The sequence below is a fragment of the Orussus abietinus genome, unplaced genomic scaffold, assembly GCF_000612105.2.
Source record: "Orussus abietinus isolate OABI.00-Male unplaced genomic scaffold, Oabi_2.0 scaffold248, whole genome shotgun sequence".
Lineage (NCBI taxonomy): Eukaryota > Metazoa > Arthropoda > Insecta > Hymenoptera > Orussidae > Orussus > Orussus abietinus.
The window spans coordinates 44638-50637 of NW_019394480.1; positions in this window are offsets into that span (position 1 = coordinate 44638).

Genomic DNA, 6000 nt, shown 5'->3' on the forward strand with positions numbered 1-6000 from the left:
TATACCGTAATTTAAATTATGTAATTAGTAAATGTATCCTCTAGAGCAGCATTTGTTAACTTGTAGGTTGCGACTCGATAATTGGGTAGCATTGAATATTTATCAGCTAACGAAATGATAGTTGCCACATTGCGCTAAAACGAGACAGCGATAAAATGATTTTAGACAAATTCAAAAGTGATTTCATCCATAGTTTTCGTTAATCAATATCAGATGAAGTACAATCAAATTTGATTATCCGTTGTTTTATCCATTGTAATCGTTATCCAAACGGCAAATTATTTATCAAATATTGATGTAGTCCATTCGTGGGGGGTTCGCTCAGGAAATCATGGATTTTAACGCTTGAAATCATCGGAAATCAGCTGAAAATCGCAAGCAGAAATCATTGGAAATCGTTGGAAATCACCGAAACAGATCACTGTCACACTTTTAAGGCCGAACGTCCCTTGTTACCGAATCGCATTGTTATTTATCATATGAAATCAAAGGGAATCGTTTTCACCGATTTCCAAGTGCATAGTTCTTCGAGTCCCCTGAATTATCCATTCGCTTCATCCATTGATAGTCCACCTCATTATGGGAAATGTGTTTCCAGAAAGAACAATATTTACTTGTGAACGTATAAGGATCACTTTATCCCAATAAATTATGTAGTTACCTACGGTGTTAAGGTGAAGTGAAACCCTCTTCATATCAGTCGGTTCGAATACAACACTTTTTTTTAAGGGTATTAGACCAAACTGTCCGAAACTTTGACACATCACTCCTGATCATCTAAGAATTGTCCTGACACGTTCAAAATTTGAATTTTTTTAAAAAATGTTTAACTCAGTCCAGACCAGAACCAAAATGGCGTCGAGCTCTGATATTTCGATCAATATACAATTATCGAAGGTTTTGATATGAGAAACGAAAGGGTCAGGACAATTTTACGACAATTTAGAACACTCTGGTAATCGATCAACTCGCATTTGAACGGGATAAAGGCAAAAAAAGTGTTGTATGCGCTTCTTTGCTAAAACGATGGGAATACGAGGTCTCGGAGTGAAAATTTAATTTACCTGGAAATCACAGATGGCGCAGGGGGTCCCTTCGCAGTCAATTAGGGCCCCAGAATACATGAATCCAGAGGATTTCCGGAGTTTTACTTCGATTTCTTGATATTTATTATACGAAAATGACAGGTGGAATATGCCATTTGGTATAATACACAATATAATTCGACCCAGCTGTCAATATAAAAACGAACGTCGCCAACGTAGGCATTTAGAAAAATCTTCTTTATCGACGTTGATCAAGTTCCTCGACGTGTTTCACTTCACCTTAAGTTATGCGTAATACGTGACTGAATTAATGGTGCTAGATGACATGGGGAGACCAGAGGAAAAATAAACAGAATTTGAAATAAGGATGAAATAGAACACCTAGATCGCTGCAGAGAGTATTCCAATTAAAATTTAGCGTTATAATTATTAGATTATGGATTAGTCCTAACAGTTCCGTATTTGCAGAAATGAAGGTGGGGATGTTAATTAATAAGGCGAGGATCGGTAGTTAGGCATGCTGCGATTGAAAGTAAAGTTTTGCGTATAATCCTAACAAATCCGAGAACTTAATTAATGAAATCGCGGTCCTAATTGTTGACAAATGATCGCTATGTTTCGGTGATGGTCGAATGATTCAACGCATTGCATTATCTATAAACTAAGAAAAGACCAAAATTTGCCATCCGCATTTAATTTTGAAATAAAGTGTACATCCGCGTTGCGTTAAACCGTTGGTCGACAGGGTCGGTGCTAACACGCTTCCTGTACGTAGTGCACGAAAAGAAGAACAGAAAGAGCTGATATCCGAGATAACGGTGGGAATATTCCTTTACTTGTTCACGCTCTTGAATGCGAAATTCTGAGATATCAAACGAAATAAAATGCGTAATAATTTACTCTATCTCGACGAAAGTCGGCCATTCAACGTACAATCAAACTAATTGAGAATTTTTTATCAGTTACCCATCTTGGATACAGAACATTAATAAATATTAGTTTCACCGATCGTCAAGAGCTTTTTCAAATTGAAGAACGAATTTTCACGAAGTTTGGAGACAGTTTGTGTTATCGAGTACGATCCAACAAGCATCGCCGATGGACCAAATTAAAAAAATGTTGTCTCGTACGCAAAAATGCGAGTATATTGGACTCAATCACGGCGTTTATTACGTATTTTTGACGAGTGCGCTCACTTCTCACACTTTCATCTCACGTGGGTTTATTCGCCGAATTACGTATTAGCTATATGAAAGAACGAGATCACTAGTACTTCCGCTCTAGTAATATTACAAATAAAGGTATATACCTTGTAAATCGAAAATTATTGAGAGGTGTGGGTTATAGACAGGAAAAGCGGGAAGATGGGAAGCCGTTAAATGTAAAGAAGAGGACTCGAGTCTATTAATATTTTTTAAACATGTATTACATTCATATTTACATGTACTATAATTAGAAGTTCAACAATATAATTTTCTTATCATGTTATGTAAGCATGAATTATGTAACTGTTTTCAATGTTTAATAATGCAAATAATCTGACAATAACAAAAACTAACCTGTACATTCTAGTAAATTCTCATTCTTCTAACGAAAATGGGTCTGAGGCATCATGTAATTCCCTTCTTCTTGGAAGATGGCGTTCACGGTGCTTATTTGTCTATCTTTTCTTGCATGCTTCACCATTTCACTTGAAAATTTGTGCCGAGCCAGTTCATATCAATGGTCTCGCATTTTCACCACCAAAAACGTTCCGTAATACCGTGAGCTACTCATTTTTCACATTTTCGCTCATTTTGCTTTACGTAATAGAGCCCCAGGGTTGGAAAGCCTGATCTCGCGACCGACAGTTCCTAGTCGCGAACACCTTCGGTGGACAACCCTACGCGCCAACTTAATATTGCGGAGTTGGTTAGGGTTGATGTGGAATAAATAATTAACTGAATTTAATGGATGTCAAGCAGGTATATATTAATAACAAATTCCGACACAAATTGGTCGTTGAATGTGGTATAAACGTTTGCGGAGTGCTGACAAATCGTCGCGAAAAAATGTACAGAAAGTTAATTGTGGGCGATCTAACGGCAACTGACGGTTCGGTCAAAAACGCTAAAAAACGCTAAGTCCGAGGAGTTGGACCTATACCTTGAGGAGATCGCCAATTGGTTAAAACGTCAAAACGCCAAAACGCTTAGCAAATTCGTTGCTGCAATTGAAGTACAAGAAGAATGGAATCGTCATGGAGTGGTAGAAAACGATGTTAAAAAGGCTCCAAGCGTGGGCGTCCTTTCCTCGAAAAAATATTGTTTTGGACCGGACGCAAAGGGGAGAATGTCACGAATCGCAGCTAAAATAAATTGCTAGGGTGATGAGAAAGTTTTTGGGAACGTTAAAAAAATACCGTATACCTTTCTCCGCGTAAAGATGTTTTTGGCAGGAAACTCTCCGCCTTATCCCAAGTCATAAAACATCTGCGTGCCGCATGACCCGTTCCCGCAGGACTTTGCCTAGATATTAAAGAAACAAATTCTTTCCCTTGTATTCGAAATTATTCACGACTTAACTCGATACAAGGTGCGATCGTATGATTATTCCTATATAAATTATCTGATGTAACCACGTACGCAACATTGGATGCAGAACATTAGTAAACGTTGGTTCCATTGATCGTCAAGAACTTTTTCAAATCGAAGAACGAATTTTCAGGAAATTTGGAGACAGTTTGTATTATTGGGTACTTCTTTCCCTTGCATTCGAAATTATTCACGACTTAACTCGATACGAGGTGCGATCGTATGATTATTCCTATATAAATTATTTGATGTAACCACGTCCGCAACATTGGATGCAGAACATTAGTAAACGTTAGTTACATTGATCGTCAAGAACCTTTTCAAATTGAAAAACGAATTTTCACGAAATTTGGAGACAGTTTGTATCATTGGGTAATTCTTTCCCTTGTATTCGAAATTATTCACGACTTAACTCGATACGAGGTACGATCATATGATTATTCCTATATAAATTATCTGATGTATCAGATACGCAACATTGGATGCAGAACATTAGTAAACGTTGGTTCCATTGATCATCAAGAACCTTTTCAAATTGAAGAACGAATTTTCACGAAATTTGGAGACAGTTTGTATTATTGGGTACGATCCAACAAGCATTGCTCGTTGAAGCGCGGAAACTGCCGTAGGCTGGAGCTTGCGAGGGAAATCAATTAGCTAGAGTAATCAAATCGGTACCGTGTTTGCTCGCACAAGCGTTTCGTACAGTATTGGAGTGTCACGACGAGGAGACTGAAAACGAAGGGAGGAATGGGTGAGGTTGGTACCAAATCCATCGCGGTGTAGCCCCTCCTTTCATGTACGTCCAAACGATCTATATTGGCCTCACGTGTAGTCCTTTCTTGCGGTGAGAAGGAAAACGCAAATCCATCAATAAATGAGTCAATAAATTTGCCATGGTTGTAGATAAATTAGAATTCTATCGGATATTGGGATTGATCGAGGTAACCCGATATTGCATTTTTTTTCTGCGGACTTTGTACAGGTTAAACGTAGTATTATTTTTCGATAAATATATGTTACCGTGAATGAACGAAATTGGAGAATGTCGACTTTCACCGGTGAATGTCAACATTTACCGGTGTAAGTTAGAAATAAGGGTATTTAGCAAATATTTCGGACATACACTAAGCGACTATGTGAATGTTGACATTCACCGGTGAAAGTCGACATTCTCCAGATTTCGGTGTTTCACCGTAACATATATATAAAAATCGCAAGGCATTTAATGTGGAAACATGGAATCTTTAGTAATATATGATACCGCCTCTATGTTCACATCTTCCTTCGATCATTATCATTCAACAAAGTGAAGATACATCACGCGTGGTCCAATTTTCTTATATCTGGAATATCAGCATTTGTCAAAACATAAAAATTAAAGAATAACGTAATGAAATTAATTTTTCGATCATTTGCATGTCATTTACAAAATCATACAGGGTATTATTTTGTTTTACTATGCCAGGTACATGCAGGTACCTACTTATATCAGCAGCGTAGCTAATTTGTTATTCGAATGCTTTTCGATATGCAATAATTATGGAATTCCTATATGTAACAAAAGTATATGAATATTCTGACGAATTCGCTCCGATAAAAGCTACACAGTTGATCATAGAAGAAACAGGTAACGCGTCCTGCTAATAATGATTGTCCTTGAATCTCATTTACACCCCATTTGTAATTTTGCTGCAACAATTGTATCATACTTTCCAAATCCGGAGTAACAAGACTCTAATTGAATTACCGGTAACAATTAGAGATATGTTATTTGAAAAATGAGATATACATAGATAGATTACAGAAAATTAGTACACGCAATTGCATGTAAACCCCACAATCCAGAATTATTTAACGTAATTTGAAAATGTTCGAACACTATCCATATTTTTGGATTCTTCTAAAGGCCGGGACAAACTAAGAGAACATTGTTTGCCAACACATGGCTAACCTACAATTTCGCTCATTGTTTATGAGTGGCCAACAATTGAACAGCAATCAACGAACCGTTCTACGATCATCATCTGTCGGAACATTGCTCTGAAGAAAAAACGGAACAGGGAAATGAACTTTTGCGTAATGATTTACCAACAATATTTTCAGGGTAGATATACGTATTTTTCCACGGACTGTGAAAGCACCTTCGTCCCAAACGACATTGATTTTTAATCGGCTTGATAATTGTTAATACTACAGTTGAGCAATCGTGGGCGATTTTAAGAAAGGTAGAGACCATGTGAATAGTTCTTTTACAAAAATTGAATAACGTACGGATTCGGTTAGTGTGACCGTATTGTCAAATATTTCGGCAAGTTCCGGCACATTGCGACATTTACTCGGAAGACAATACGTCAAGGAGAAAGATGCCAATACTTTAT